The sequence below is a fragment of the Nomascus leucogenys genome, chromosome 7b (assembly GCF_006542625.1).
Source record: "Nomascus leucogenys isolate Asia chromosome 7b, Asia_NLE_v1, whole genome shotgun sequence".
Lineage (NCBI taxonomy): Eukaryota > Metazoa > Chordata > Mammalia > Primates > Hylobatidae > Nomascus > Nomascus leucogenys.
Genome location: NC_044387.1, coordinates 98087961 through 98101148, shown reverse-complemented (window position 1 = coordinate 98101148; position 13188 = coordinate 98087961). Strand labels below are relative to the sequence as shown.

The following is a 13188-nucleotide window of genomic DNA, read 5'->3' as shown; positions in this document are numbered from 1 at the left end:
AGTCCATTAAACCTCCTTTTCTTTATAAATTACCCAGTCTCAGGTATTTCTTCACAGCAGTATGAGAGTGGACTAATATAGGGCATGTTCGTATCAAATCATTATGAAGATCTTTGTGAAAAGGGGTTCTTGCCAAATATTATCTTCAGCCTTCATTTAGCTGCTGGGGTGTCCACTGTGGTACCCTAGAGATATAACCGCATTTTGTTTTCTGTGTTGCTTTTAGCAAGAATAGTATCTTGGAGTTCTTCAGATTTTTAATAGTCTTTTTCCCCCATCAGGCCGGTAACATGTCCAGGGGAGGCACATCTCACACGTGTGGGTGAACACCCAATCATAACACTTACAAATTACAAAATGAAATTCTCAGCTTCCTTCTGTAAGAGTATCCTACCTGTGAAGCATAAACTTTTCTTAATCTCCCAGAAAGAAGTTGCATTGTTTTGATGTTTTCAAGGTTTAATTAATCCTTATCCCCAGGGAAGATCATGTTATTTTTGTTTCTCTAAGGTAGTTTTTCTCAAAATTTAGTCCTCAGACAATGTGTATCAAATTCTTCTAGGAAACTCATTAAAATACACATTCCTTAGCTTCACCTTAGACTCCCTGAATCACAATTTCTTATTAGAAAATCTGAAGATCTGCTTTTGTAATCCTCTTTGCATAACGTTGGAGAAATAATTTTTAAAACTCTGGGTCCTTCCTAGAGACAATTGTAACAAATCTAAGAAAAGGAGTTGAAAGAACCCTGAGAGTGTGTATGTGTGATTCCCTGGGGTTCAGAAGCTTGTATTACAACTTCCTGTATTACAACTTCTGGACCCCAGGAAATCACACATACACACTCTCAGTGTGTCTGGAATTTATTCCTTCCAGTGGGTTCTTGGTCTCGCTGACTTCAAGAATGAAGCCATGGACCCTCACAGTGAGTGTTACAGTTCTTAAAGATGGTGTTTCCAGAATTTGTTCCTTCAGATGTTCAGATGTGTCCAGAGTTTCTTCCTTCTGGTGGGTTCGTGGTCTCACTGACTTCAGGAGCAAAGCCACAGACCTTTGCAGTGAGTGTTACAGCTCTTAAAGGTGGCGTGTCCAGAGTTGTTTGTTCCTCCTAGTGGGTTCGTGGTCTCACTGACTTCAGGAATGAAGCTGCAGACCCTCACAGTGAGTGTTACAGCTCATAAAGGTAGTGCAGACACAAAGAGTGAGCAGCAGCAAGATTTATCATGAAGAGCTAAAGAACCAAGCTTCCACAGCATGGAAGGGGACCCCAGCTGGTTGCCACTGCTGGCTCAGGTGGCCAGCTTTTATTCCCTTATTTGGCCCTGCCCACATCCTGCTGATTGGTCCATTTACAATCCTTTAGCTAGACACAGAGTGCTGATTGGTGCGTTTTTACAGAGTGCTGATTGGTGCATTTACAATCCTTTAGCTAGACACAGAGTGCTGATTGGTGCGTTGTTACAGAGTGCTCATTGGTGCATTTACAATCCTCTAGCTAGACAGAAAAGTTCTCCAAGTCCCCACTCGACCCAGGACCCAGGAAGTCCAGCCTGGCTTCTCCTCTCATCAGGACTGAAGACAGTGTACATGTGTGGGTTTTCAAATGGACAGATGTGAGATCATCTGGTTCTAGCATAGGATCACTAGAGAAGTAAGGCCTATTCACCACTAAATCTGTGGCACAAAAACTATGCCTGTAATCCCAGCACCTTGGGAGGCAAAGGTGGGTGGATCACTTGAGGTCAGGAGTTCAAGACCAACCTGGCCAACATGGTGAAACCCCTCTCTACTAAAAAAAAATATAAAAATTAGCCGGGTGTGGTGGCGAGTGCTTATAATCCCAGATACTCAGGAGGCTGAGGCAGGAGAATCGATTGAACCCAGGAAGCAGAGGTTGCAGTGAGCCAAGATTAGACCACTGCACTCCAGCCTGGGTGGCAGAGCGAGACTCTGTCTCAAAAAAAAAGAAAGAAAGAAAAGAAAAAGAAAAAAAAATACTTGGTACACAGGACACCCTCAATAAATAGTCATTAAATAAATGGATTATTATAACTGCATTCTCATTAAGATTCATTTTTCTTATGTTTTTCTCACCCTGACTATACCCCCAATTAGAATGTACACATAGAAGCCTGCCTTTTTCATTTTTTATCCTCAATAACTAATAATTTCATACATATGAAAATCATTAAGACTAGAAACACTTATAAATATTAAAATGTGGCAAAGGAAATGGAGATTTGCTAAGCATCAGGGATGGTCTAGTTATTTGATTAATAGCTGAAATTTTCAAAGGTTTCTAATCATGAGAGCCATTTTAGTGGCTAAACATTTTAAAAATTAAGAAAATCTCTCCAAAAAAGCTAACAATTTAGAGAAAAAAATCTATTTAATCTGATTATTTTCTTCACATGAAAAAATCGACACACAAAGAATATGACTTCTTGGCAAATATTTAATTTTGCTGCCCTTCCTCTCCACGCTATTTCTTTCATCAATCCTGGTAGTGTCCACATCCTTGAGAGGGATCTGGCCAACACCCTGGCCCCTGAGTTTCTTGACTTATCTGCAGATAACTTTTTTCCTTCGGTCTTAACTCAGCCACCAAATGCCCTACTCATATCTTTAGCAATAACTAAATTTTCGCATTATCAATAACTAGGTTAAAAAAATTCCAATTTCAGGCATGCAATTATTGAATGAGTGCCTCTTACGTTTTCAGTTATGATAGGAACACAAACACCCAGACTTTTACTATTACAACTTTCCTGACGTTAGTTCAGCCCTCCTTTACATTGTCCATACCTCCCTCCTGAAATTATTTTACTTCCTAAACCATTCAGATTTAATGGTCTAGTGAACACTACAATTACTCCCTAATATGCAGCTTCAACTTTTTCTGCCTCTCTCCCCACCTATCACTTTCACCTGGCAGCACCCCAGGTCTGGTTAAAAATCCAGTTCTCTTTCTGTTTTGTGCCATCACCCATGCAGCCAAATGTGATTACATAAAACCAAGGATTCACGCCGGCTTTTAATACAGATTTAAGTAAAAAAGTACCAAGTGAGCCTCCAGCACTACTCAGCAATCTCGTGCTAGTTTCTCTGATCAATTTTCTCTCCTCTTCTCCAAGATGATTATTTCATAGTTTTTCTTTCTTCCCAAACCTACCATACCTGTTCTCTCTTCTCTTTTTCTACTTTTTTTTTTGTATATTTTCACTGTATCTTCACTTATATTCTTCGCTTTCCTTGGAATAATATGGGATAAACTTTCTTGGTTCCTATCTAAATTCAACCCATCATTTTTACAGTCTTGCCCCCTCCCATGTAAACAACTAATTTGTTCCCACAACTTTTTCTCCCATGTTATTAACTTTTCTTTCCTGCTAAAATACTATCAACATCCAAGTATCTCTCATGTAAAAAAAATATATTTGGCCTTATAACTTGCTGTGGACACTGCTGAAGCCTGATTTCATTTATGTTAATAGGAATACTCCTCAAAAAAGAAAAAAACAGTTGAAACCAGCAGTCTGCACGGCCTCACATCCCACTGTCCCCTTAACCCACCCCAACCAGATTTCCATAAGGATGATTCTACTAAAGTATACCTTGTCAAGCTCAGCGACCTTCATTAGGCAATCACTTGACACAGCCTCTACTCCTTCTTAGAGTATTTTCTACATGAATCTGGTTTTCTGCCTTAAACACTGGCTTCTCATTTTTAATCTTCTGGACTGACTCCTTCCCTTTTTGGAATATTTAAATGTCAAAATACTCTGAGGTTCAGTGCCTAGTCCTCTCTCCTTTCATTCCCAGTTTATCTCTTTGAATCCCACATTTAAAAATATCATTTCAATACATATTTGATGAATGAACGCATGAACAGATTAATATGAAAGGATGGTAGAATTAATCAAAGAGCCACTTGTGTGTCTTTGCCGTAGGTTAAGATCTTAGAAGGAAAGGCTAGTTTAAGACGTTCTGGATGAATAATTCAGAGATAGGAGTTAGAAACTTAGGAGTCAAATGATCACATACATATAATCTTGATTCCCAAGTTTTAAATCATCCCTATCCATAGATGAAACCGTCTGCATGACATCTCTACTTGGAAGCATAGCAGACATCTCCAGCTTATCAAGTTTAAAATAGAACTTTGCTTCCATGTCTTTTCTTCACTATATAATATTAAAAAATAAAGTAAACCTGACTCATCTACATACTTCCCCATCTTTTGTTAACTTAAAAATATGCAGTTTATAAAAATTTAGAAAAGGAGAAGAGAAGACTCTATTTCTTATAAAGGGCTACAGCCAGCAGGGTGACCATGCTGACAGGCTGAGAAGCAGAGCCTCCAGCCAGAAACCACAGATACTTGGAGGGAGGGGAAAAGGGAACAAAAATTTATGCTGAGCAGGGTGGCCAAATATGCATATTCAGTAAGCTATAGGAGTCATGAATATTTATGAAAGGGAAAACGTACAAAAGTGCTTTTGAGCTTCATGCTTCATGTTCAAATAATGGTTATGATCTCAGGGTGAAGTTTTTGGCTCTCTGAAGTGAAAAGATGAAGCAGAGAACATCAAGACCCTTCCTATGCATGCTCCCTTTACTAGCCAGAACCAGTCCATGGTCAGTGGCTTCTTATCAGGCAAGAAGAGGGGAGCAGCATGCACAGATTGGTTGAGATCAGTGGTGGAGTCTTTTGAAAGGGCCAGTTTCTGTTGAGCTCTTAGGGAAGAAAGCCTAATCGTGGGTAGCAAGAGGAGGATGGTCTGACCCCACCATGCTATCATGGCCGAGAACGCAGTTTTCAAGGATACTCTGGGGTCCCCTTCTCCAAAAAATGACTCATTCGGTCAGTTGGGCAGAGCTTAGAATTGAATTTTAGTCTACAATAATAAAGACATTACCATGTAGTCAGGGAAAATGTCCATAAAATATTGTTTTCCCTCCCATCCCAAATTAAGTATTTCTGTTAGCTCTGAGCACTTTTCACAACTACAGCTTTGGTGTGACAACCTGTCACCTTAATCTGAAGCATTTTCAGCTATCTTTTGGACCACTTACATAGACTCATTAGTCGACTTCCTCCTCAAATGCTTGCCTTCTCATCATCTGTTCTTCAGACAATCACAAAGATCTCTTAGATATATAGACCACATCACTGTTCTGCTCAAAATCTCCAAAATATTCCCATCACTTGCAAAACAATGTCCAAAATTCTTACCAAGTTAGAGAAAACTGTACTTGTTCTGAGTTCTGTCCACATTTTTCCATGTATTGTTAACAAACCCATGATCATTATCATTTCAGCCATATTGGCTTTTTCACTGTTCCCCAAACACACCAGGTTCATTTCTACCTTCTACTTTGCACACACGGCTTCTTCTGTTTGATGCTACATTTCCTCCTTAATGTCACCTCTTCACAGAAACATTCTAAGACTAGCCTATCTAAAATACTTTCCCATGGCTACTGTCCATTTATTACCCTGCTTTATATCATATTTACATATCATTTTTATATCACTACCTATATCAAAATTGGCTTCATTGATATTACCTATTTTTTCATAGACTGTAAATTCAAGAAAGGTAAGGACTTGTTCACAGCTATGTCCCCAGTGTCTAAATTAGTGCTTGGCATACAGGATATTTTCAATCAATACTATCGAAAGGAACATTGACACAACTTGGGGTTTATTTCAGGCATCTTGAAAGAGTCCTAGCTGGCAAAATTTAAATATGTAGCCTGGCTAATCTTTAATTCTAAACCACTCAGGTTAAGGCTTAGGGTTAGACTTAAGAACATGGATTGATCTCTTATATCAAGCTTGACACATTTCTGATACTGTAAATAAATAATCCTGAGGTGTTTAATATGTTTTATAGATCAATGTCTACTCTACAAATGAGCTATTGGCTGTTTATATAACCACACCTTGTTAGGCAGTAAATCAGTAACTTACAAACACTTTTGCCCCTGTTCCACACACAAAAATATATTTTACCATTATGATATGGTAAAATGATATTTTGTCATTACAACACAATTTATGCATGAATTTGCATAAACACACATAACTGAAATGAAAGTTTACTAAACATTTCTTATTCTATGTGTAATATATTTCTGCATTCTCTACTGTATTTTATCTAATTTCATATTTCATTTTTAAAATTATCTTCCAACATAATAAAGGTAATTGTGTGATGCATAAATGATTTCAAAATCGTATTTTACAAAGCACTGTAGTAGGTATACATATAGGAAAGGCATATTTGTTTTTAAAGGGAGCAAACAATACCAAGAAAATAAATTTCATCTGTGAATCTAAAGAAAGAATTCTACATGTGAACCTCTCTGCATCTCCATCATCCTAAATCTTTTACATAAGTAAATAACAAAGGATGATGCGTTATATAGCTGTGGTTATGTCAAGCTTTCAAGTACAGGTTTTGTTTGGTGAACTTACACATAAATTCAGGTCAAGGAATCACAGAATCCAATATGCTCAGGCTTTTTAGCTCATTACTTACCATTTAATTACCTCCGAATAATGTATAAACACTTTACATCTTTATTTTATTCCTCATTTCTAAGAAAGAAAGCAATGGAAATGATGTTTTCAACGCCACAGGTACTGTAGGGCAAGGACAAGGTGTAGGCTTGACGGTTGGACAAAGCCTCCTCTGGCTTTTTTGGTGGCTCTGAGTGGGAAGCATTCTCTGCAAAAACCTATGCAGTGTTTTAGGGACCATAAGCACAAAATCTACAGGCCTTGAAAGTTGAACTGCTGAAGTCAAAACAATCATCATCTGGACTTGCCTGAAGCATGTATTTTTTTAAGAAATCTAATGACAAAAATTGTTTTAAAATCTGAAAAGGCATATCCCCACAAATATTGACAGTACAGAGATAATTGAGATACAGAAAAAAAAAAACTTTTTTGATTCTAGAATAAGCTGTAGGGGAAGAGGTCAAGTGTTGGAGAGAAGCCACACTATTTCTTTTTAAATAGTGTTCATTGTATGTTTATAGAGCCAGATAGACCTTTCATCCAGGAAAAAAGAATCATTTCGAAGGGCTATGTGTATTCATCTCCGAGAGACGTTCACTGACCCACAGTGATAATCTCAAGATTTAGTAGGGGAAAAATGAGCTTCCTCAACATGTTTATCAATATACTATGAGTTGTGTCACTAGGATTATTATTTTATAAATTGGCAAGTTGTTACAATCTGGTAAATATGGACTAATTTTCAGAAATTAAAATTTTTACTGTCATATTCTTTTGTCTGTTTTAAAAAGTAGAAGGTAGCATACATATAAAAACGATGGAAGAATATATGTTTAAATGGTAAAATAAGACAAAACATGTAATGAGCCCACAAAACCACAAATGCAGTCGCAGATACACACACAGTCAATATATTACACAAAGTATATTGGGATTTTAATGAATATAGATTTAAATTTTTGGACATTATGAAAATGAGTCAGTAAAATTAGAAAACATATCAGTTGTCACCAAAAGCCATCACCCGTACAGATCAATCGGCAAACAAAACCAAATAAACATCTATTTCTTTAGCTACGCTCAAGCAGCGAATTATCCCATGGACAGTTACATAGCAAACAGACAACCTCACCATAAACATTTTCACAAAAGATTTCAAATAGCAACAAAAACAAAACACTTCTCTCAGCTAGCCCTTCCGGTGATGGACTGTGTACGTATTCATGACAGCATTTGTGTTTTTGTGGGCCCATTACATAAACTCTGTTCTATTTTACTATTTATAAATGATCCTCTATAAAAAGAGAGAAAAAAAGTACCAAGTGGCACCGGTGCTTCAGTTTCCAGCCATTTATATATTGATTTACATCTTTTAAAAATTTGATAGACTTTTCTATATATTAGATTATTGCACCCAAATATGCAGTCTTGAAATTTAACACCCAGTTTGACTGATAATCTAATCTGCCAAACAATGACCTTGATAATATTCCAGAAAACAAATTGATATTATACAAAACTTTGGGCCTCAGAGTTAAAGAGATAAGGCATTTATGGATTTCCTTAAATTGGTTTTACCTGATGATGAAACAAAAGCTATGTGAGACCACAGAAGACGACTCTCATCTAAATGACATCAGGAAGACCCCTTTCTCCTTACTCACTGATTGATACCTAAAAATTCCACATTTATGCCATTTTCTTGGATTCACTTATTTTTAATTCCAGGTAAATCTAAGATGATTAACACTTTCAGATGGTATTTGACATTAAGCCTTATGTGATTTTTTTTGACCCTCTCCTGAAAGAAAATTGAATTGGGGGAGGAGAATGGACCATAAGGTCCTCTATGTCCTGAAAGGAACGTAAAAGAAGTTCTTCTAAGTGTTCAAATGGAAAGTCTGCATATTCACCATGAAACCCAGTGCTTGGCGATTTTGCTGAGAATTCCCTAGGTAAAATTTTGAATTCTTGAGGAAATCAAAAGATTTTAAAATCTCAAAGAATTTTTTAAATCTTTTGAAGTTCAATATGACATAATTCAGAAGGATGACATGTACCTCCACTGTGGTACATAGTTGCAACACTCCTTTCCACTAACTGTTAGACAGTGGAATGAATGTGATACACCTGCTTTTCCAAAAGTAAACTTCTTAGAGAATCAGGCAGGGACAGATGCCAAGAAGACATAATCAAGTGTATTGTGGATTATGCTTCTCTCTCACTTTTATTGTCTTTGGGAAGAGAAACTTCTGTTAGAATAACACATCTGTTCTTCCTGCCCCAATTGTTTTTTGTTTGTTTGTTTTTGGAGATAGAGTCTCGCTCTGTCACCCAGGTTTGAGTGCAGTGGCTCAATCTCGGTTCACTGCAACTTCGGCCTCCTGGGTTCAAGCAATTCTCCTGCCTGAGCCTCCTGAGTAGCTGGGACTACAGGCGTGTGCCACCACACCCAGCTAATTTTTTGTATTTTAGTAGAGACAGGGTTTTACCATGTTGTCCAGGCTGGTCTTGAACTCCTGAGCTCAGGCTCCGCCCGCCTCAACATCCCAAAATGCCAGGATTACAGGTGTGAGCCACCACCCCTGGCCCATGAGAGAACACATCACACTTGTTTTGGGGTATTATTAGGGTCATTTGTTAGCTAATTAGATACATAATGTAACTCATCCTCTTTTTATTTGGGATAGCTCTACTTATGGCAACACCTGCCCCATACAGCTATGTCATGGCTGTTTCTAAGGCTTTGCATCTAGGGTAAGGAGGAGAGAGTCCTGACATGTTCCAAGCCCCATCGGAGGTTGAAGGGGCAATTCCCTGTATTACCATGGTTGTGTACTAGGTAGCCCATTAATTCCAAATACATGGGGATCATCTTCCAACCCAGACTTTATCTGCAATATAGCAATTTGCTGGATTCTTGTCCATTTCTTAGTTGATCCAAATTTGGGTGGAAAATATGAGTGTCAAACCCACACTGAGACTCTTTAGTATTTGACAATGGGTGGAATTTGGGATTGAAATAACCAACAGAGATGCTTTTGATGGTTCCAGGACTGGTCACTATAGATGCTAGTTTTAGCGGCAGGATCCTGAGGCATTTGAACGTGCAGTCACTGAAGCATGAGGCAGTCTTCTCCAAGATAAAAGCTTGTGTTTTTACAGGTGAATGGTTGTTCCATGTCAGCAGGCACGAAGGTTTTGCCACCTAACAAGAGGTGGACTAGCAACCCACACACAAGCCAGTTTTACGTAACTTATTCTATAGCAGATCTTGAAATGCATGGACCAAGTGTCATTAAAAAGTGGAACATTCAGTAAAATTGCACTTAAAGAGACATTTTGGTCCCATTAAAAGGTCTCCATGAAAGGAAGACAATGATAGTGCTTACTTTACTGTGGTTTTTCTCGTGGGCAACTTCTGGAGGGCTAATAGAACAAAGCTATTTAAATAACAGAATCTGGAAAGAAACAGTCGAGTTCAAACTCCAGTGCTGCCATTTTGAACTGTGAAATTATGATTAGAAATTTTGTGTTTTATTTTCCTCATCTATGAAATAAAATGATAATATTAAATATCTCCTAGGATTGCTTTAGGTGAAACCAGTTAGCTACATATGCACTCTGACAAATAGGAAGCCTTCAGTAAGTGCAAGCTATTACTATTTTATTTACCCTAGAGAGGAAAAGTTGTAGTTTAAACCCTTCATGTTAAGAAAAACTATACAGTTCTAGAATTATATAGAACCTCTGCCACATTCTTGAAGACATTCAGAATTGTCTTCAAGGCCACTAGAAAGCAACATTGAAGGACAAACTCTGAATTCAAGTAGAACATCCTTTAGCCACTGTCTTCTACATGCTCTTGAGTTAGCTTTCAATTTGCTAATTCTGTAAATTATGTTCCTGAGCTAAGATCTCAGGACCCAAACTATGGATCAACCCAAAGAAAAGCAATGGTCTTCTCAATGGGATAGAAAGAAATAGGAAGTATCTAATACCAGTTAGGTCGTAGATACATCTGAAAGAACAATACTCCTATGGTTACAGAAAAGAAAACCCAGACAAAATAAGTTTATATATTCTTATGGAGACAGTAAAAGGTGGCAGATAAAAATAAGCCTTGGTGCACTAAATTCCAGAGAAAAAATATCTCTTCATAAGGAAACAGAGAATCAAGAAAGATTCCACACCTGGGAGTTTGTGTGAGTATCTGATAATGGATGTACCAGACTGAGATAACAGTAATAATATGAAATCAGTCAAGCCTTAGAAGATAGTGTGGGATGGCAAGATAAACTGGAATCGGAAGAAATGTAAATCCAAAAATAAAACATTCAGTATAGCAAGTCACACACACACACACACACACACACACACTGCTAAAATTATGACTAGAAAGCATCAATGGAAAAGAAATGGTAAGTAAATTATGTCACAGACATTCTCACAGTGGTTGAATCCAGGGGCCGTATCAGAATAAAACCCGAAAATATCTAAAATAGTAGTCAACCCCTCCCAGCTTAAATACTTGCACATTTTTAAATGTGAAAGCGCCAGGCGCGGTGGCTCACGCTTGTAATCCCAGCACTTTGGGAGGCCGAGGCGGGCGGATCACGAGGTCAGGAGATCGAGACCACGGTGAAACCCCGTCTCTACTAAAAATACAAAAAAACAAAAATTAGCCGGGCGTGGTGACGGGCGCCTGTAGTCCCAGCTACTCGGAGAGGCTGAGGCAGGAGAATGGCGTGAACCCGGGAGGCAGAGTTTGCAGCGAGCCGAGATGGCGCCACTGCACTCCAGCCTGGGGGACAGAGCGAGACTCTGCCTCAAAAATAAATAAATAAATAAATAAATAAATAAATAAATAAATAAAATAAATGTGAAAGCTTGGGAGAGTGGAATTGAGACCACTCACAGGTGAATTCACCTAATTAAAGGTACAGATGAGACCTATTCTACTTACTATAAATGCCAGACAACATATAGAAAAAAAGAGTTGTAGTCTCTGGGAAAATCAAAAAATGAGACAAAAACATTACACTTATTTTATATGTAATATCTGGATTCTTTAAATTAAGAGTTATGCAGAAAAGCAGAACAATATGTCTCATAATGAAAGAAAAAGCAGTCAATAGAAGCAGAATTACAGATGACAAAAATTATTGGAATTAGCAGATAAAAACTTTTAATATTATAAATTTATTTAAAGAATTTACAGAAAAAGATATGAAAGGGTAAGGAGACAGTTTATTTCAGAAGAGAAGTAAAAGAACCAGAAGAACTTTCTAGAAACAAAAAACACAATTTGTGAATAAAACTACATTGGATAAATTTCAACAAATTAGACATGGCAGAAACAAGGATAAATTAATTTGATAACAGGTTAATAGAATTATGTCCATTTAATCAGAGAAAAAAGTTTGAAAAACATGAATTAAACATTTACTACCTGTGAGAAAATATCATCTAATATTTAGTCCTAGAATGATATTTCATTCTAGGGTGATATTTCTTATTTATAAAAAAAATTTGGAAAATATGGTAAAATTGTTATCAATCTGAAGAAAACATCAAGCCACGTAGTAAGGAGCATAAATGGTCCAGAAAAGGCCATAAATAAAAATAAAAGCACAAAGAGAGATCACTATTAAAGTGTTGCAAATGAAAGATAAACAGATACTTTAAAGCAGTGAAATAAGACACAATACATATAGGGGGACAAGGAAAATGATGGCTGACTTCTCATCCAAAAATAATCACACCAGCCAGGCACAGTGGCTCACCCCTGTAATCCCAGCACTTCGGGAGGTCGAGGCGGGCGGATCACTAGTGAAATTATCATGCAACAGTGAACACAAAGGAAAGCAGAGAAAAAATGTGAACCATCGAAACACTACAAAATGATACAGAAAATGGCTACACCTGGAAATTCATATCAACAAAAAAGAATAGTGTCAGAAGTGATGACATGTGGATATTAAAAAAAAAAAACTGCATCCTTCTACTTAGTTAAATACCATTGAGTATTTTATTTTATGTATTTATTTATTTGAGACTGAGTCTTGCTCTGTTGCCCAGGCTGGAGTACAGTGGCGCATCTTGGCTCACTGCAATCTCTGCCTCCTGGGTTCAAGGGATTCTCCTGCCTCAGCTTCTGGAGTAGCTGGGACTACAGGTGTCTGCTACCACGCCAGGCTAATGTTTATATTTTAGTAGACATGGGGTTTCACCATGTTGGACAGGCTACTTTTGAACTCCTAACTTCAGGTGATCCCCCCACCTCGGGTTCCCAAAGTGCTGGGATTACAGGCATCAGCCACCGCACCCGGCCACCATTGGGTCTTTAAAGCAAAAAATAATAGCAAAGATTGTGAGGCTTATAACATATATAGAAATAAATACATGATAAAACAAAGGACTGAAAAATTTTACTTCTATAATTTATTTAATGTGAAATGACAGAAAATCAATTAAAAGATATATTGAAATCCTAGAGCAACTATTAAGAAGTAAAGCAAGGACTTTTTTTTTAATGGAGTCCTCCTCTGTCACCCAAGTTGGAGTACAGTGGCACAATCTTGGCTCACTGCAACCTCGGCCTCCCGGACTCCAGCAATTCTCCTGCCTCAGCCTCCTGAATAGCTGGGATTACAGGC

General features: G+C 37.7%; 1 pseudogene; it reads right to left on the bottom strand.

Moving 5' to 3' along the window:
* Positions 1 to 275: 275 nt before the first annotated feature.
* LOC115836197 lies at positions 276 to 362 on the bottom strand (annotated as a pseudogene).
* Positions 363 to 13188: the final 12826 nt, after the last annotated feature.